Here is a 21,471-nt window from a genome sequence, read left to right as displayed (position 1 = left end):
CTACAAGGCACAAGTCAGGAGTGTGATGGAATACTCTCCACTTGCCTGGATGAGTGCAGCGCCAACAACACTCAAGAAACTCAACACCATCCTGGACAAAGCAGCCCACTGGATTGGCACCCCATTCACCACCTTAAACATTCACTCCCTCCACCACCGGCGCACCGTGGCTGCAGTGTGTACCATCTACAAGATGCACTGCAGCAACTCGCCAAGGCTTCTTCGGCAGCACCTCCCGAAACTGCGACCTCTTCCACCTTGAAGGACAAGGGCAGCAGGCGCATGGGAACACCACCACCCTCCAAGTTCTCCCTCCAAGTCACACACCATCCTGACTTAGAAATATATCGGCCTGTAGGAATGTCTAGTTCCTATTCAAAAGACTGAGGTCCACTCAGGCGATCAAATAAACGAGGTTTAATGAAAACTAACAGAGTTTAACGGATAACTACAGGAGAACATCGAATATAGGTCTAGTCAGTTCGGAGGCTCCATGAGGACTGCTTGGGCGGTCCCGTGGCTGACGTCATGACGTCATCACGTTTTTCCCGCCGGTCGGGGATCACGTGATGAACGGTGTGACGTCATCGCATTTACCCACGCTATTAAAGTGATCGCGCTCTGTACATGTAAACAGTGAAAACAAAGATACAGACTCAGACTGTAGCCAACATATTATTAAAGGGAATTATATACAATTGATTGGAGTCCCTTAGTGGCTCTGCCACATGCGCCCCCCAAGAATTGTCTTTAATATCAAAAGTAAAACGGCGAGGAGGCCTGACAAGCCTGTCAGATCGATTTCTGTAGCCTTGAAGTGGAAGCTGATGGATGGCGGGCGAGCTGGCGGGTGGTTGCATTTGATCTGGCACGGCGACTGTGGGCGGTCGGCCACGTTTCGGCGGTTGTGCGATCTCGACTGGGCGGTCAAGGTCCAAGTGAGCCGGCTTCAACCGATCAACCGAAATGTGGTCCGGTTTACCTCCGACATCGATCAAAAAAGATTTGTCTCCCGGCTCTATCACACGGAAAGGACCAGTGTAAGGGGGTTTGAGCGGGTCCCGATGAGCGTCGTGGCGGATAAACACATAGTCGGCGTTCTTCAACTCAGCTGGGACATGGGAGCTCTGCAAGCCGTGATGCGACGTAGGCACTGGAGCGAAACGTCTGGCTGCCTCCTGGTGGCTGATGAGCTGCTGGGATGCGGACCATGGCTCTGTTGGAGTCGGAAGGAAATCCCCTGGTACGCGTAGCGGCTGGCCATATACAAGCTCCGCCGAGGACGATTGAAGATCTTCTTTAGGTGCCGTACAAAGACCCAAAAGGACCCATGGAAGCCTGTCCACCCAGCCCGTGCCTTGAAGGCTGGCTCGCAGTGCAGCTTTGAGCGACCTGTGGAATCGTTCGCACAGGCCGTTTGCCTGTGGATGGTAGGCAGTGGTGCGATGTAGCTTGACGCCGAGCCCCTGAGCCACAGCGTTCCTGAGCTCCGAAGATAACTGCAGCCCACGATCGGACGAGGTGTCCGCCGGTACCCCGAAGCGGGCGACCCTGCCCTGGCGACGTCTGCGGAAGTGGTGGATGACAGAGGAACCGCCTCCGGCCATCGAGTGGTGCGGTCCGCCATTGTAAGAAGATGAGTAAACCCGTGCGAAGGCGGAAGAGGCCCCACCAGGTCCACATGCACATGATCAAACCTACGTTCCGGAACGGCGAAAGTGGCCAATGGAGCCTTGACGTGACGCTGCACATTGTCCTTTTGGCAGACCATGCAGGTGTTGGCCCAGTCGCGAACGTCCATGTGCATGCCCCGCCACACGAATTTGGACGACATCAACTGTTGCGAGGCCTTCATGCCAGGGTGCGACAACCCGTGTATGGCATCAAAAACTTTTCGGCGCCAGGCGACCGGGAAGATAGGGCGAGGATCTCCTACGGAGACGTCGCAGAGTAGCGTAGTGCCCGCGGCATGGAATTTGACGTCGGCCGCTTGGAGGCTAGAGGGGTTGGTTCTGTAAGATTGGACCTCCGGATCCGAGGCCATGAGGGCATAGTCGATGCCGAGATGGACTGCATGAACGGTCGCGCGGGAGAGGCAATCCGCCACCAGGTTCTCCTTACCGGACACATGCTGAATGTCAGTGGTGAATTCTGAGATAAACGTCAACTGACGTTGTTGCCGAGCTGACCACGGTTCGGCGGTCTTGGCCATAGTGAACGTTAGCGGCTTATGGTTCACAAAAGCCATGAACGGACGTCCCTCTAGCAAGAACCGGAAATGGCGGATGGCCAGAAAAAGGGCCAGCAACTCCCGGTTGAAGGTGCTGTACTTTCGTTCATTTCGCCGTAGTTGACGGCTGAAAAACGCCAGCGGTTGCCACGTCCCGTGCACCCACTGTTCCTGCACTGCGCCGATGGCGTAGTCTGATGCGTCGGTGGTAAGGGCGATGGTGGCACCTGGCAGCGGGTGTGCCAGCATGTTGCATTGGCTAAAGCACCTTTTGTGTCGACGAACGCTTGGTCCATGTCGACCGTCCAGCTAATCGGATCCTTGCCGGACTTGCCCTTGAGGGCCTCGTACAGGGGCTGCATGAGCAGAGCTGCATTAGGGACGAACCGGTGATAAAAATTTACCATCCCGAGGAACTCCTGCAGGGCCTTGACGGTCTGCGGGCGCGGGAACGAAGTAACTGCCTCCACCTTCGTTTGCAGGGGAATGGCACCGTCCGATGTGATGCGATGGCCTAAAAAATCAATCTGCTGCAGGCCGAACTGGCACTTGGCCGGGTTGATGATCAAGCCGTGTTGACTAAGGCATCTAAAGAGGGTGCGCAAATGGCAGATGTGCTCCTCCTTATTAGGGCTGGCGATGAGGATGTCGTCGAGGTAGACGAATACAAACTTCAGGTCCCGAAGCACGGAGTCCATCAAGCGCTGGAAAGCCTGTGCAGCATTCTTCAATCCAAACGGCATCTGCAGAAATTCAAACAGGCCGAATGGGGTGATGACTGCAGATTTCGGGACGTCTTGCGGGTGTACGGGGACCTGGTGGTAGCCACGGACAAGGTCGACTTTTGAAAAAATGGTATTTCCCGCCAAATGTGCAGAGAAATCGTGAATATGAGGGAGCGGGTACTGATCAGGAGTAGTGGCGTCGTTCAGGCGTCGGTAGTCGCCGCAAGGCCGCCATTCGCCGCCAGGCTGCCATCCGCCGCCAGGTGTCAGAACAATGTGGAGAGGCGAAGACCAGGGACTATTCGACCGGTGAATAAACCCTAGCCGCTCCATCGTGTCGAACTCTGCTTTCGCAGCCGCGAGCTTGCCAGGTTCGAGGCGCCGGGCCCGTGCGTAGACCGGGGAGCCAGTAGTGGTGATGTGATGTTCGACACCATGTTTCGTGGCTGTGGAAGAGAAAGCGGGTCTGGTCAGGTCTGGGAAATCTCCGAGGAGGCGAGTGAAGTCATCCAGAGGTGGGGACGCGCAGGAGACAGTGCGCGCCACGGTGTTGCCGCGGTGGCACGGGATGGAGTGAAAAGTAGCCGCATTGATCAACCGGCGGTGCCGTACATCCACCAGGAGGCCGTTGGCGCACAAAAAATCCGCCTCGAGGATGGCTTGAGAGACTTTGGTCATGATGAAATCCCAGTAAAACCACTGGCCGCCGAAGCACACCTGGACCCGCCGGCTTCCGAAGGTCCGAATTGCCCCGCCATTATCCGCCTGGAGGGAGGGGCCGTGCCCCCTGGCTTGTAGATCAAGATATGACGCGGGTAGGATGCGACACTGCACCCCGGTGTCGCAGAGGAAACGTTGACCAGATAGGGAGTCGTTGATGAAGAGGAGTTTTCCCGAATTACCGATTGCCATCGCAACCGCGGGGCGCTCGTTATAACCGGTCCTCTTTCAACAGGGTGGCTGCTGGGTTTTTTTGAACGAAAAGTTGCAGGGCGGGCGGCAGCATCTTGCTTTCGTGCCAAAACGGGCGTGGTAGAAGCACAACCCCGCAGGTTGAGGGGCTGGAGCGGCGTCTGTGGGGGATGGGCGCCTCGTGGCAGCGCAGTACTGCTGTGTCACTGCGAAGATCTTGTCCGCTTCAGCAGCCAGCTCTGCGCAGTCGGTGACTTCCGACCTGCCAGGGCAGCCTGAACTTGCTCCGGTAGCTGGCTGAGGAATAGCTCCCTGAAGAGGAAGCATTCTGGTTCGGAGCCCAGGAGCGTGAGCATTTGGCTCATGAGCTCGGACGGCTTGGAGTCCCCGAGGCCGGGCATATTGAGCAGCTGGCGGGCGCGCTCCGACTTTGTGAGCCCGAAGACCTGTAACAACCGTGCCTTTATCTTATCATACTTGCGATCTTCTGGTGGATTACCAAGCAGGCTGACGATCCGCGAGGCTGTGGCGCTGTCGCGGGCGGAGACCACGTGATAGTAACGGGTCTGATCCGCAACGATGTTCCTGATTACGAACTGGGCTTCAGCCTGGATAAACCACGCGGCTGGCTGGTGCTCCCAGAACTGTGGTAGCTTCAAAGCAACGGCGTTCGATTCCATGTTCAGTAACTTCTGCGAAAACTGTTCGCAAAAGTCGGGGTCACCAATGTAGGAATGTCTAGTTCCTATCCAAAAGACTGAGGTCCACGCAGGCGATCAAATAAACGAGGTTTAATAAAAACTAACAGAGTTTAACGGATAACTACAGGAGAACATCGAATATAGGTCTAGTCAATTCGGAGGCTCCAAGAGGACTGCTTGGGCGGTCCTGTGGCTGACATCATGATGTCATCGTGTTTTTCCCGCCGGTCGGGATCACGTGATGAACAGCGTGACGTCATCGCATTTACCCGCGCTATTAAAGTGATCGCGCTCTGTACATGTAAACAGTGAAAACAAAGATACAGACTCAGGCTGTAGCCAACATATTATTAAAGGGAATTATATACAATTGATTGGAGTCCCTTAGTGGCTCCGCCACAGGCCGATCATTCATCGTCGCTGGGTCAAAATCCTGGAGCTCCCTCCCTAACAGCACTGTGGGAGCACCTTCACCACACGGACTGCAGCGGTTCAAGGCAGCTCACCACCACCTTCTCAAGGGTAATTAGGGATGGGCAATAAATGCCGGCCTTGCCAGCGGTGACCAAATTCCACAAAAACAAATTTAAAACAAGAAGAGGATCGCATGCAGGAAATGCCAAGGAAACTACTGAGGAATCAGGGACAGGGACTCAATAAAATTAACGTAGGTAAAATAACAGTAATGGAGAAAATAATGTGACTAAAGAGTGACAAATCCCCAGGGCCAGATGGTTTCCACCCCAGGGTTTTAAAGGAAGTAGGTGAGCACATTGCAGATGCCCTAACTATAAACTTCCAAAGTTCTCTCAATTCAGGAACCGTTCCTTTAGATTGGAAAATTACGCATGTCACTCCGCTACTTAAAATGGTGAGAGAGGGAAACCAAGGAATTGGAGACCAGTTAGCCTAAGATCTGTTGTGGGGAAATTAGGAGAGTCTATAATTCAGGATAGGGTGACTGAATACCTCAAACATTTTCAGTTGATCAGAGAGAACCGGCATGGAATTGTGAAAAGTTGGTCATACCTGACAAACCTGGTTGAATTTATTTAAGAGATGCTGATCTGTAGGGAGTACTGTGTCAGGCCTGAGGGAGTGCAGCACTGTCAGAGGGGCAGTACTGAAGGAGCGCCGTACTGTCAGAGGGTCAGTACTGCGGGAGTGCCGCACTGTCAGAGGGGCAGTACTGAAGGAGCGCCGCACTGTCAGAGGGTCAGTACTGCGGGAGTGCCGCACTGTCAGAGGGGCAGTACTGAGGGAGTGCAGCACTGTCGGAGGGGCAGTACTGAGGGTGCGCCGCACTGTCGGAGGGGCAGTACTGAGGGAGCGCTGCACTGTCGGAGGGGCATTACAGAGGGAGTGCCGCACTGTCAGAGGGGCAGTACTGAGGGAGCGCAGCACTGTCGGAGGAGCAGTACTGAGGGTGCGCCGCACTGTCGGAGGGGCAGTATTGAGGGTGCACTGCACGGTCAGAGGGGCAATACTGAGGGAGCGCCGCACTGTCGGAGGGGCATTACAGAGGGAGTGCCGCACTGTCAGAGGGGCAGTACTGAGGGAGCGCAGCACTGTCAGAGGGGCAGTACTGAGGGAGTGCCGCACTGTCGGGGGGGCAGTACTAAGGGAGCGCCGCACTGTCGGAGGGGCGGTACTGTGGGAGCTCTGCACTGTCGGAGGGGCAGTACTCAGGGAGTGCTGCACTCTCAGAGGGTCAGTACTGAGGGAGCGCCGCACTGTCAGAGGGTCAGTATTGAGGGAGTGCCGCACTGTCGGAGGGGCAGTACTGAGGGAGTGCTGCACTGTCAGAGGGGCGGTACTGAGGGAGATCTGCACTGTCGGAGGGGACATACTGAGGGAGTGCAGCACTGTCAGAGGGGCGGTACTGTGGGAGCTCTGCACTGTCGGAGGGGCAAAACTGAGGGAGTGCTGCACTGTCGGAGGGGCAGAACTGAAGGAGCGCCGTGCTGTCAGAGGGTCAGTACTGAGGGAGCGCTGCACTGTCAGAAGGGCGGTACTGAGGGAGTGCTGCACTGTCGGAGGGGCAGTACTGAGGGAGTGCTGCACTGTCAGAGGGGCGGTACTGAGGGAGATCTGCACTGTCGGAGGGGACATACTGAGGGAGTGCAGCACTGTCAGAGGGGCGGTACTGTGGGAGCTCTGCACTGTCGGAGGGGCAAAACTGAGGGAGTGCTGCACTGTCGGAGGGGCAGAACTGAAGGAGCGCCGTGCTGTCAGAGGGTCAGTACTGAGGGAGCGCTGCACTGTCAGAAGGGCGGTACTGAGGGAGTGCTGCACTGTCGGAGGGGCAGTACTGAGGGAGCGCCGCACTTTCGGAGGGGCAGTACTGAGGGAGCGCCGCACTGTCGGAGGGGCAGTACTGAGGGAGCACCGCACTGTCGGAGGGGAAATACTGAGGGAGCGCTGCACTGTCGGAGCGGCAGTACTGAAGGAGCGCCGCACTGTCAGACGGTCAGTACTGAGGGAGCGCCGCACTGTCAGATGGGCGGTACTGAGGGAGTGCTGCACTGTCGGAGGGGCAGTACTGAGGGAGCGCCGCACTGTCAGAGGGGCAGTACTGAGGGAGTGCCGCACTGTCGGAGGGGCAGTACAGAGGGAGTGCCACACTGTTGGAGGGGCAGTACAAAGTGAGAGCCGCACTGTCGGAGGGGTCAGTACTGAGGGAGCGCCACATTGTCGGAGGGGCTGTACTGAGGGAGCGCCGCAATGTCGGTGGGGCAGTACAGAGGGAGCGCCACACTGTCCGAGGGGCAGTACTGAGGGAGTGCCGCACTGTCGGAGGGGCAGTACTGAGGGAGCGCCGCACTGTCGGAGGGGCAGTATTGAGGGTGCGCTGCACGGTCAGAGGGGCAGTACTGAGGGAGTGCCGCACTGTCGGAGGGGCAGTACAGAGGGAGTGCCACACTGTTGGAGGGGCAGTACTGAGGGAGCGCAGCACTGTCAGAGGGGCAGTACTGAGGGAGTGCCGCACTGTCGGGGTGGCAGTACTAAGGGAGCGCCGCACTGTCAGAGGGGCAGTACTGTGGGAGCACTGCACTGTCAAAGGGCCAGTACTGAGGGAGCGCTGCACTGTCGGAGGGGCAGTACTGAGGGAGCTCCGCACTGTCGGATGGGCAGTACTGAGGGAGTGCCGCACTGTCAGAGGGGCAGTACTGAGGGAGCACTGCACTGTCGGAGGGGCAGTACTGAGGGACTACCGCACTGTCGAGGGGCAGGACTGAGGGAGCGCAGCACTGTCGGAGGGTCAGTATTGAGGGAGTGCCGCACTGGCGGAGGGGCAGTACTGAGGGAGTGCTGCACTGTCAGAGGGGAGGTACTGAGGGAGATCTGCACTGTCGGAGGGGACATACTGAGGGAGTGCAGCACTGTCAGAGGGGCGGTACTGTGGGAGCTCTGCACTGTCGGAGGGGCAATACTGAGGGAGTGCTGCACTGTCGGAGGGGCAGTACTGAAGGAGCGCCGTACTGTCAGAGGGTCAGTACTGAGGGAGCGCTGCACTGTCAGAAGGGCGGTACTGAGTGAGTGCTGCAATGTCGGAGGGGCAGTACTGAGGGAGCGCCGCACTGTCGGAGGGGCAGTACTGAGGGAGTGCTGCACTGTCGGAGGGCCAGTACTGAGGGAGCACCGCACTGTCAGAGGGGCAGCACTGAGGGTGCGCCACATTGTCGGAGGGGCAGTGCTGAGGGAGTGATGCACTGTCGGAGGGGCAGTACTGAGGGAGCGCCGCACTGTCGGAGGGGCAGTACTGAGGGAGCGCCGCACTGTCAGAGGGGCAGTACTAAGTGAGAGCCGCACTGTCGGAGGGGGCAGTACTGAGGGAGTGCCGCACTGTCAGAGGGGCAGTACTGAGGGAGCGCCACAATGTCGGAGGGGCTGTACGGAGGGAGCGCCGCAATGTCGGAGGGGCAGTACTGAGGGAACGCCACACTGTCGGAGGGGCAGTACTGAGGGTGCGCTGCACGGTCAGAGGGGCAGTACTGAGGGAGCGCCGCACTGTCGGAGGGGCAGTACAAAGGGAGTGCCACACTGTCGGAGGGGCAGTACTGAGGGAGCGCAGCACTGTCGGGGGGGCAGTACTAAGGGAGCGCCGCACTGTCGGAGGGGCAGTACTGTGGGAGCATTGCACTGTCGGAGGGCCAGTACTGAGGGAGCGCTGCACTGTCGGAGGGGCAGTACTGAAGGAGCGCCGCACTGTCGATGGGGCAGTACTGAGGGAGTGCCGCACTGTCGGAGGGGCAGTACTGAGGGAGCGCTGCTCTGTCGGAGGGGCAGTACTGAGGGAGCACCGCACTGTCGAGGGGCAGTACTGAGGGAGCGCAGCACTGTCGGAGGGGCAGTACTGAGGGAGCACCGCACTCTCAGAGGGGCGGTACTGAGGGGGCACCGCACTGTTGAGGGGCAGTACTGAGGGAGCACTGCACTGTCAGAGGGGCGGTACTGAGGGGGCGCAGCACTATCGGAGGGTCAGTACCGAGGGAGCGCTGCACTGTCGGAGGGACAGTACTGAGGGAGTGCCGCACTGTCGGAGGGGCAGTACAGAGGGAGCGCTGCACTGTCAGAGGGGCAGTACTGAGGGAGTGCTGCACTGTCGGAGGGTCAGTACTGAGGGAGAGCCGCACTGTCAGAGCAGCAGTACTGAGGGTTAAATAGAGAGTAAAGCTCCCCCTACACTGCCCCATCAAACACTCCCAGGGCAGGTACAGCACGGATTAGATACAGAGTAAAGCTCCCCCTACACTGCCCCATCAAACACTCCCAGGGCAGGTCCAGCACGGGTTAGATACAGAGCAAAGCTCCCTCTACACTGCCCCATCAAACACTCCCAGGGCAGGTCCAGCACGGGTTAGATACAGAGCAAAGCTCCCTCTACACTGTCCCATCAAACACTCCCAGGGCAGGTCCAGCACGGGTTAGATACAGAGCAAAGCTCCCTCTACACTGTCCCATCAAACACTCCCAGGGCAGATACAGCACGGTTCAGATACAGAGTAAAGCTCCCTCTAAACTGCCCCATCAAACACTCACAGGGCAGGTACAGCACGGTACAGGTACAGAGAAAATCTCCCTCTAAACTGCCCCATCAAACACTCCCAGGGCAGGTACAGCACGGTACAGGTACAGAGAAAATCTCCCTCTACATTGTCCCATCAAACACTCCCAGGGCAGGTACAGCACGGTTTAGATACAGAGTAAAACTCCCTCTACACTGTCCTATCAAACACTCCCAGGGCAGATTCAGCACCGGTTAGATACAGAGTAAAGCTCCCTCTACACTGTCCCATCAAACACTCCCAGGGCAGGTAAAGCATGGGTTAGATAGAGAGTAAAGCTATCTATACACTGTCCCATCAAACACTCCCAGGGCAGGTACAGCACGGGGTTAGATACAGAGTAAATCTCCCTCTACACTGTCCCATCAAACACTCCCAGGGCAGATACAGCACGGGTTAGATACAAAGTAAAGCTCCCTCTACACTGTCCCATCGAACACTCCCAGGGTAGGTACAGCACGGGTTAGATACAGAGCAAAGCTCCCTCTACACTATCCCATCAAAAACTCCGAGGGCACTTACAGCACGGGTTAGATACAGAGTAAAGCTCCCTCTACACTCCCATCAAACACTCCCAGGGCTGGTACAGCACGGGTTAGATAGAATAAAGCTCGCTATACACTGACCCATCAAACACACCCAGGGCAGGTACAGCACGTGTTAGATACAGAATAAAGCTCCCTCTACACTGTCCCGTCAGACACTCCCTGGGCAGGTACAACACGGGTTAGATACAGAGTAAAGCTTCCTCTGCACTGCCCCATCAAACACTCCCAGGGCAGGTACAGCATGGGGTTAGACACAGAGCAAAGCTCCCTCTACACTGCCCCATCAAACACTCCCAGGGCAGATACAGCACGGTTCAGATACAGAGTAAAGCTCCCTCTAAACTGCCCCATCAAACACTCACAGGGCAGGTACAGCACGGTACAGGTACAGAGAAAATCTCCCTCTACATTGTCCCATCAAACACTCCCAGGGCAGGTACAGCACGGTTTAGATACAGAGTAAAACTCCCTCTACACTGTCCTATCAAACACTCCCAGGGCAGGTACAGCACCAGTTAGATACAGAGTAAAGCTCCCTCTACACTGTCCCATCAAACACTCCCAGGGCAGGTAAAGCATGGGTTAGATACAGAGTAAAGCTCCCTCTACACTGTCCCATCAAACACTCCCAGGGCAGATACAGCACGGGTTAGATACAAAGTAAAGCTCCCTCTACACTGTCCCATCAAACACTCCCAGGGTAGGTACAGCACGGGTTAGATACAGAGTAAAGCTCCCTCTACACTGTCCCATCAAATACTCCCAGGACAGGTACAGCATGGGTTAGATACAGAGTAAAGCTCCCTCTACACTGTCCCATCAAACACTCCCAGGGCAGATACAGCACGGGTTAGATACAAAGTAAAGCTCCCTCTACACTGTCCCATCAAACACTCCCAGGGCAGATACAGCACGGGTTAGATACAAAGTAAAGCTCCCTCTACACTGTCCCATCAAACACTCCCAGGGTAGGTACAGCACGGGTTAGATACAAAGTAAAGCTCCCTCTACACTGTCCCATCAAACACACGCAGGGCAGGTACAGCACGGGGTTAGATACAGAGTAAAGCTCCCTCTACACTCCCAACAAACAATCCCAGTGCAGGTACAGCAGGGGTTAGATAGAGTAAAGCTCGCTATGCACTGTCCCATCAAGCACTCCCAGGGCAGGTACAGCACGGGTTAGATACAGAGTAAAGCTCCCTCTACACTGCCCCATCAAACACTCCCAGGGCAGGTACAGCACGGGTTAGATACAGAGTAAAGCTCCCTCTACACTGTCCCATCAAACACTCCCAGGGCAGGTACAGCATGGGGTTAGACACAGAGTAAAGCTCCCTCTACACTGTCCCATCAAACACTCCCAGGGCAGATACAGCACGGTTCAGATACAGAGTAAAGCTCCCTCCAAACTGCCCCATCAAACACTCACAGGGCAGGTACAGCACGGTACAGGTACAGAGAAAATCTCCCTCTAAACTGCCCCATCAAACACTCCCAGGGCAGGTACAGCACGGTACAGGTACAGAGAAAATCTCCCTCTACATTGTCCCATCAAACACTCCCAGGGCAGGTACAGCACGGTTTAGATACAGAGTAAAACTCCCTCTACACTGTCCTATCAAACACTCCCAGGGCAGGTACAGCACCGGTTAGATACAGAGTAAAGCTCCCTCTACACTGTCCTATCAAACACTCCCAGGGCAGGTACAGCACCGGTTAGATACAGAGTAAAGCTCCCTCTACACTGTCCCATCAAACACTCCCAGGGCAGGTAAAGCATGGGTTAGATAGAGAGTAAAGCTATCTATACACTGTCCCATCAAACACTCCCAGGGCAGGTACAGCACGGGGTTAGATACAGAGTAAATCTCCCTCTACACTGTCCCATCAAACACTCCCAGGGCAGATACAGCACGGGTTAGATACAGAGTAAAGCTCCCTCTACACTCCCATCAAACACTCCCAGGGCTGGTACAGCACGGGTTAGATGGAATAAAGCTCGCTATACACTGACCCATCAAACACACCCAGGGCAGGTACAGCACGTGTTAGATACAGAATAAAGCTCCCTCTACACTGTCCCGTCAGACACTCCCTGGGCAGGTACAACACGGGTTAGATACAGAGTAAAGCTTCCTCTGCACTGCCCCATCAAACACTCCCAGGGCAGGTACAGCATGGGGTTAGACACAGAGCAAAGCTCCCTCTACACTGCCCCATCAAACACTCCCAGGGCAGATACAGCACGGTTCAGATACAGAGTAAAGCTCCCTCTAAACTGCCCCATCAAACACTCACAGGGCAGGTACAGCACGGTACAGGTACAGAGAAAATCTCCCTCTACATTGTCCCATCAAACACTCCCAGGGCAGGTACAGCACGGTTTAGATACAGAGTAAAACTCCCTCTACACTGTCCTATCAAACACTGCCAGGGCAGGTACAGCACCGGTTAGATACAGAGTAAAGCTCCCTCTACACTGTCCCATCAAACACTCCCAGGGCAGGTAAAGCATGGGTTAGATACAGAGTAAAGCTCCCTCTACACTGTCCCATCAAACACTCCCAGGGCAGATACAGCACGGGTTAGATACAAAGTAAAGCTCCCTCTACACTGTCCCATCAAACACTCCCAGGGTAGGTACAGCACGGGTTAGATACAGAGTAAAGCTCCCTCTACACTGTCCCATCAAACACTCCCAGGACAGGTACAGCACGGGTTAGATACAGAGTAAAGCTCCCTCTACACTGTCCCATCAAACACTCCCAGGGCAGATACAGCACGGGTTAGATACAAAGTAAAGCTCCCTCTACACTGTCCCATCAAACACTCCCAGGGCAGAAACAGCACGGGTTAGATACAAAGTAAAGCTCCCTCTACACTGTCCCATCAAACACTCCCAGGGTAGGTACAGCACGGGTTAGATACAGAGTAAATCTCCCTCTACACTGTCCCATCAAACACACGCAGGGCAGGTACAGCACGGGGTTAGATACAGAGTAAAGCTCCCTCTACACTCCCAACAAACAATTCCAGTGCAGGTACAGCAGGGGTTAGATAGAGTAAAGCTCGCTATGCACTGTCCCATCAAGCACTCCCAGGGCAGATACAGCGTGGGGTAGATACAGAGTTAAGCTCCCTCTCCGCTGTCCCATCAAACACAACCAGGGCAGGTACAGCACGGGTAAGATACCGAGTAAAACTCCCTCTACACTGTCCCGTCAAACACCCCCTGGGCAAGTACAACACGGGTTAGATACAGAGTAAAGCTCCCTCTACAGTGCCCCATCAAACACTCCCACGGCAGGTACAACACGGGGTTAGATACAGAGTAAAGCTCCCTGTACACTGTCCCATCAAACACTCGCAGAGAAGGTACAACACGGGGTTAGATACAGAGTAAAGCTCTCTCAACATAGTCCCATCAAACACTCCCAGGGCAGGTACAGCATGGGGTAAAATACAGAGTAAAGCTACCTCTACACTGTCCCATCAAACACTCAAAGGGCAGTAACAGCATTCGTTAGATACACAGTAAAGCTCCCTCTACACTGTCCCATCAAACACTACCAGGGTAGGTACAGCATGGGTTAGATACAGAGTAAAGCTCCCTCTACACTGTCCGTCAGACACTCCCGGGGCAGGTACAGCATGGGTTAGATACAGAGTAAAGCGCCCTCTACACTGTCCGTCAAACACTCCCAGGGCAGGTACAGCATGGGTTAGATACAGAGTAAAGCTCTCTCTACACTGTCCCATCAAACACTCCCAGGGCTGGTACATCACGGGTTAGATACAGAGTAAAGCTCCCTCTACACTGTCCCATCAAACACTCCCAGGGCAGGCACAACACGGGTTAGATACAGAGTAAATCTCCCTCTACACTGTCCCATCAAACAATCCCTGAGCTGGTACAGCATGGGTTAGTTACAAAGCAAAGCTCCCTCTAAACTGACCCAACAGACACTCCCAGGGCAGGCACAACACGGGTTAGATGCAGAGTAAAGCTCCCTCTACACTGTCCCATCAAACACTCCCAGAGCTGGTACAGCATGGGTTAGATACAGAGTAAAGCTCCCTCTATACTGTCCCATCAAACACTCCCAGGGCAGGTACAGCATGGGTTAGATACAGAGTAAATCTCCATCGACATTGTCCCGTCAAACACTCCCAGGGCATGTACTGCACGGGTCAGATACAGAGTAAAGCTCCCTCTTTACTGCCCCATCAAACACTCACAGGGCAGGTATAGCACGGTATAGGTACAGAGAAAAGCTCCCTCTACACTATCCCATCAAACACTCCCAGGGCAGGTACAGCACGGGTTAGATAGAGTAAAGCTCCCTTTACACTATCCCATCAAATACTCCCAGGGCAGGTACAGCACCAGTTAGATACAGAGAAAAGCTCCCTCTACACTGTCCCATCAAACACTCCCAGGGCAGGTACAGCACGGGGTTAGATACAAAGTAAATCTCCCTGTACACTGTCCCATCAAACACTCACAGTGCAGGTAAAGCACCGGTTAGATGCAGAGTAAAGCTCCTTCTACACTGTCCCAGCAAACACTCCCAGAGCAGGTACAGCACGGGTTAGATACAGAGTAAAGCTCCTTCTACACTGTCCCATCAAAAACTGCCAGGGCAGGTACAGCACATGTTAGATACAAAGTTCAGCTCCCTCTCCGCTGTCCCATCAAACACACCCAGGACAGGTACAGCACGGGTTAGATACAGAGCAAAACTCCCTCTACACTGTCCCGTGAAACACTCCCTGGGCAAGTACAACATGGGTTAGATACAGATTAAAGCTCCCTCAACATTGTCCCATCAAACACCCCCAAAGCAGGTTCAGCACGGGGTTAGGCACAGAGTAAGGCTCCCTCTACACTGTCCCATCAAACACTCCTAGGGCAGATACAGCACGGGTTAGATACAGAGTTACCCTCCCTCTACACGGTCCCATCAAACACTCGCAGGGCAGGTACAACACGTGGTTAGATACAGAGTAAAGCTCCCTCTACGCTGTCCCATCAAACACTCAAAGGGCAGTAACAGCATCCGTTAGATACAGAGTAAAGCTCCCTCTACACCGTCCCATCAAACTCTCCCAGGGCAGGTACAGCACGGGTTAGATAACGAGTAAAGCTCGCTCTACACTGTCCCATCAAACACTCCCAGGGCAGGTACAGCACGGGTTAGATACAGAGAAAAGCTCCTTCTACACTGTCCCATCAAACACTCCCAGGGCAGGTACAGCACGGGTTAGATACAAAGTAAAGCTCCCTCTACATTGTCCCATCAAACACTCCCAGGGTAGGTACAGCACGGGTTAGATACAGTGTAAAGCTCCTTCTACACGGTCCCATCAAAAACTCCCAGGGCAGGTACAGCACGGGTTAGCTACAGAGTAAATCTCCCTCTACACTGCACCAGCAAGCACTCCCAGGGCAGGTACAGCACGGCATGGATACAGAGTAATGCTCTCTCTATACTGCCCCATCAAACACACACAGGGCTGGTACAGCACGTGTTAGATACAGAGCAAATCTCCCTCCACACTGTCCCATCAAACACTCCCAGGGCAGGTACAGCATGGGTTAGATACAGAGAGAAGCTCCCTCTACATTGTCCCATCAAGCACTCGCAGGGCAGGTACAGCACGGGTTAGATACAGAGTAAAGCTCCCTCTACACTGTCCCATCAAACACTCCCAGGGCAGGTGCAGCACGGGTTAGATACAGAGTAAAGCTCCCTCTACACTGTCCCATCAAACACTCCCAGGGCAGGTACAGCACGGGTTAGATAGAGTAAAGCTCCCTCTACACTGTCCCATCAAACACTCCCAGGGCAGGTACAGCACGGGTTAGATAGAGTAAAGCTCCCTCTACACTGTCCCATCAAACACTCCCAGGGCAGGCATAGCACGGGACAGATACAGAGTAATGATCCGTCTACATTGTCCCATCAAACACTCACAGGGCAGGTACAGCACGGTAAAGATATAGAGAAAAGCTCCCTCTACACTGTCCCATCAAACACTCCCAGGGCAGGTACAGCATGGGTTCGATACATAGTAAAGCTCCCTCTACACTATCTCATCAAACACTCCCAGGGCTGGTACAGCATGGGTTAGATACAGAGTAAAGCTCCCTCTACACTGTCCCATCAAACACTCCCAGGGCAGGTACAGCACTGGGTTAGATACAGAATAAATCTCAATCCACACTGTCCCATCAAACACTCCTAGGGCAGGAACAGCACGGGTTAGATACAAAGTAAATCTCCCTCTACACTATCCCATCAAACACTCCCAGGGCAGGTACAGCACGGCATGGATACAGAGTAATGCTCTCTCTATACTGTCCCATCAAACACACACAGGGCTGGTACAGCACGTGTTAGATACAGAGCAAATCTCCCTCCACACTGTCCCATCAAACACTCCCAGGGCAGGTACAGCATGGGTTAGATACAGAGTAAAGCTCCCTCTACACTGTCCCATCAAGCACTCGCAGGGCAGGTACAGCATGGGGTTTGATACAGAGTAAAACTCCCTCTGCACTCCCATCAAACACTCCCAGGGCAGGTAAAGCATGGGTTAGATAGAGTAAAGCTCCCTCTACACTGTCCCATCAAACACTCCCAGGGCCGGTACTGCACGGGTTAGATACAGAGTAAAGCTCACTCTACACTGTCCCATCAAACACTCAATTCACAATTCACAATTCAAATCGCTTTATTGGCATGATAAGTTACATCTTATGTTGCCAAAGCATCAAAATACATTTATGGTTTAGCACATAAACGCAGTTCTATTCATACAGTGTATAAACAGGTATATCCCTGAGTGTATAAATATACATTCGCATTGTTTATATATATTCTTTTCTTAGTTTACTGGTTGTCCCTCTGTTCATGGCAAGCTGTAACATAGTGTGCCGCCAGTGTTATACAGCTTCTCTCCTCTCCCAGTAGGAATGGGAGTTTTTGGTTGTCATTCAGATTTCTGAAATCAGGGCATATTTGTGAGAATTTTTGGTAGAAATTCTCCCTGATGCCCTGATATTTTCCGCAGGCTGTGAGGAAGTGCATCTCTGTCTCCACTACTCCCTGACTGCAGTGAGAGCATATCCTGTCTTCTCTTGGCAGCCTGGTCTGCCTGTGTCTGCCTTTTTCGATCGCTAGGCTATGTTCGCTAAGTCTGTACCTTGTCAAGGTTCTTCTCAGTTTGCTATCCTTTACCATGGTCAGGTAATCAGCTATGTTGTATTGTCTGTTTAGGGCCAAGTAGCAATTGAGTTTGCTTTGGGTTTTTGTTGTTTCTGCCCAATATGTCAGATATTTTTCCTTTTGCTTAGCGACGATTGTGTTGGGTCGAATTCTTTGTGTTACCCTGTCACTGTCCTGGGGCTGGTTATTGTTAGTAGTTACTTCACTGAGTCCCAGGACTAGTTGACTGAGGGTATTCTTCTTTATGGTCAGCTCTTGGCATTTCAGGGCGTCGTAGTGATAGCATTGGGGATTGCTCATTTGTAGGTGATTCCAAAATTTGGTGGCTCTTTTTTGGATAGTGATTATTAATGGATATTGGCCTAGTTCCGCCCTGCATGCATTGTTTACTGTTTTCCTTTGAGTCCGGAGGATACTTTTACAGAATTCTGCATGTAGGATCTCAATTGGGTGTTTGTCCCATTTTGCAAATTCTTGTTGAGTTAGCGGTCCCCATACCTCGCTGCCATAGAGTCCAATTGGTTCAATTACTGATTTGAAAATTTTGAGCCAAATGCTAATTGGGATTTCTATTTGGATTGATTTTTTGATGGCATAGAAAGCCCTTCTTGCTTTCTCTTTCAGTTCATTCACAGCCAGTTTGAAGTTTCCCGTAGAACTGATTTTTAAGCCCAAGGGCAGGTATAGCATGGGTCAGATACAGAGTAATGATCCGTCTACATTGTCCCATCAAACACTCACAGGGCAGGTACAGCATGGTACAGATACAGAGAAAAGCTCCCTCTACACTGTCCCATCAAACACTCCCAGGGCAGGTACAGCATGGGTTTGATACATAGTAAAGCTCCCTCTACACTGTCTCATCAAACACTCCCCGGGCTGGTACAGCATGGGTTAGATACAGAGCAAAGCTACCACTACACTGCCCCATCAAACACTCCCAGGGCAGGTATAGCACGGGTTAGATACAGAGTAAAGCCCCCTCTACACTGTCCCATCAAACACTCCCAGGGCAGGTACAGCACTGGGTTAGATACAGAATAAATCTCAATCCACACTGTCCCATCAAACACTCCCAGGGCAGGAACAGCACGGGTTAGATACAAAGTAAATCTCCCTCTACACTGTCCCATCAAACACTCCCAGGGTAGGTGCAGCATGGGTGAGATACAGCGTAAAGCTCCTTCTACACTGTCCCATAAAAAACTCCAAGGGCAGTTACAGCACGGGTTAGATACAGAGTAAAGCTCCCTCTACACTGTCCCATCAAACACTCCCAGGGCAGGTACAGCACGGCATAGATACAGAGTAATGCTCCCTCTACACTGTCCCATCAAACACTCACAGGGCTGGTACAGCACGTGTTAGATACAGAGCAAATCTCCCTCTACACTGTCCCATCAAACACTCCCAGGGCAGGTACAGCATGTGTTCGATACAGAGAGAAGCTCCCTCTACACTGTCCCACCAAACACTCCCAGGGCTGGTACAGCATGGGTTAGATACAGAGTGAAGCTCCCTCTACACTGTCCCACCAAACACTCCCAGGGCAGGTACAGCATGGGTTAGATACAGAGTAAATCTCCCTCTACACTCCCATCAAACACTCCCAGTGCAGGTAAAGCACGGGTTAGATAGAGTAAAGCTCACTCTACACTGTCCCATCAAACACTCCCAGGGCAGGTACAGCGTGGGTTAGATACATAGTTAAGCTGCCTCTACACTGTCCCATCAAACACTCCCAGGGCAGGTACAGCACGGGTTAGATACAGAGTAAAGCTCCCTCTACACTGTCCCATCAAACACTCCCTGGGCAGGTACAGCACGGGTTAGATACAGAGTAAAGCTCCCTCTACACTGTCCCATCAAACACTCCCTGGGCAGGTACAGCACGGGTTGGATACAGAGTAAATCTCCCTCTACACTGCCCCATCAAACACTCCCAGGGCAGGTACAGCACGGGGTTAGACACAGAGTAAATCTCCCTCTACTCTGTTCCAACAAACACTCCTAGGGCAGGTACAGCATGGGGTTAGACACAGAGTAAAGCTCCCTCTGCACTGTCCCATCAAACACTCCCAGGGCAGATACAGCACGGGTTAGATACAGAGTTAAGGTCCCTCTACACTGTCCCATCAAACACTCCCAGGGCCGGTACAACACGGGGTTAGATACAGAGTAAAGCTCCCTGTAGGGGTTCGCAAAATTCCCCTATTTTCCCTGAAGATCGGGAAATATTGGTCCACATCGTGGATGAAGAATTATGTGTTTTGAATTGCCTCTGGGTTGGATCAATGTTTTTAAAGCATACTCAGAGCCATGAAATGCTGCTCTGAGATGGACAGCACGTGGACAACACCGGAATCAAGGAGTTCTATATTTCTATAATCCACAGGGACAGCAGCGATTCAAGATGGCAGCTCAACCACCATCTTCTCATGGGCAAAGAAACATAGAATCATAGAAGATTGGAGCAGGAGTAGGCCATTCGGCCCCTCGAGCCTGCTCCGCCATTTAATGAGATCATGGCTGATCATCCAAATTCATTACCTTGTCCCTGCCTTCTCCCCATATCCCTTGATCCCTTTAGCTTTAAGAAATATATCCAACTGCTTCTTGAATATATTTAATGAATTGGCCTCAACTGCCCTGTGTGGTAGAGAATTCCACAGGTTCACCACTCTCTGGGTGAAGAAATTCCTCCTCATCTCTGTCCTAAATGGCTTACCCCTTACCCTTAGCCTGTGACCCCTGGTTCTGGACTCCCCGACCATTGGGAACATCCTTCCAGCATCTAGTCTGTCTAGTCCTGTTAGAATTTTATAAGTTTCAATGAGATCCCCTCTCATTCTTCTAAACTCCAGCGAGTATAAGCCCCATTGACCCACTCTCTCCTCATACGTCATTCCTGCCATCCCAGGTATCAGTCTGGTGAATCTTCGTTGCACTCCCTCCATGGCAAGAACATCCTTCCACAGATAAGGCGACCAAAACTGCGCACAATACTCAAGGTGTGGCCTCAGCAATGCCCAGTACAACTGCAGCAAGACATCCTTGTACTCAAATCCTCTCGCTATGAAGGCCAACATACCATAATAATGAGATTTATTGTATTGTATATTTTCCTGTCTCAAATAAAAATCCAAGTTCTTTCACTAACTCAGTTGTTTGCTGCAATTTCATTACATCCCCCAAATAATTCCAGGCCTCGAACCAAGGGAGTGGGAGTGATTGGAACTGCTCATAAGTCAGAGACGAAGCTGACCCAGACACACCGCCCCTTACAGACAAGCCGTGGTGGCTTACCAGCTTTCCTGCTGATTGCCGAACTGTAGCACCCGTTGACCAAATCTGCTTTCCTCCTTGCCTGCGAATATCTCCGGCCGGTCGATGCCGATGTTGAAGCAATGCGAAGGGATCAAAGCTGGGAGGGGCAGGGGGGAGCAAAGAGAAAGGCGTGGTTTTCAAAAACAGACCGCAAATGTTTAAGCTTTCGTGCCATACAACCCGAGGACAGGTGTCCCCCGTATTTTTTTGCTCTAAGCTTCTTCTCCTTGGAAGTACGGGTCGAAGGGGGAGTTATCCTGGGTGTCCTGGGGGCCAATATTTATCCCTCAACCAACATCACTACAAAAAAAAATGGTCTTTTATCCACGAGGCTGCTCATGGGATCCTGCTGTGCATGACACGGCTGCCAAGTTTTGCTACATTACAACAGCAACCACACTTCAGAATGTACTCCATTGGCTGTGATGCACTGTCGGACGTCCTGAGAGACATAGAAACATAGAAGATAGGAGCAGGAGTAGGCCATTCGGCCCCTCGAGCCTGCACTGCCATTCAATGCGATCATGACTGTGATGCGTTATCAATCACTCAAAAGACTGAGGTTAAGCGAGTAACTAACAGGCTTTTATTAACAAGAGAATGAAGGTGTGCCTCGAGTGGTCGACCAGTCCAGAATACAGAGGGACTGTGGAGCAGTCACCTTTATACCTGGACTCGTGGGAGGAGTCAGCCGAGGCATGTACAGACATGTACACAGTGGAAT

The 21,471-nt window shown here is 53.0% G+C and overlaps 1 protein-coding gene across 1 annotated transcript in view; it reads right to left on the bottom strand.

Moving 5' to 3' along the window:
- LOC147094919 (integrin alpha-X-like) overlaps nt 1–20,999 on the bottom strand; it is a 98,540-nt gene extending 77,541 nt beyond the window's left edge. The window contains exon 1 of the mRNA XM_085973947.1: nt 20,727–20,999. The gene's annotated coding sequence lies outside the window, so the exon portion shown is untranslated. The remainder of the gene's footprint in view (nt 1–20,726) is intronic.
- Between the last annotated feature and the right edge of the window lie 472 nt (nt 21,000–21,471).

This window comes from Somniosus microcephalus, unplaced genomic scaffold (assembly GCF_052327205.1).
Source record: "Somniosus microcephalus isolate GS21.2 unplaced genomic scaffold, FLI_Smic_1.0 unresolved_chr1, whole genome shotgun sequence".
NCBI classification, from domain to species: Eukaryota; Metazoa; Chordata; class Chondrichthyes; order Squaliformes; family Somniosidae; genus Somniosus; species Somniosus microcephalus.
This window is presented reverse-complemented; position numbering and strand designations above follow the sequence as displayed.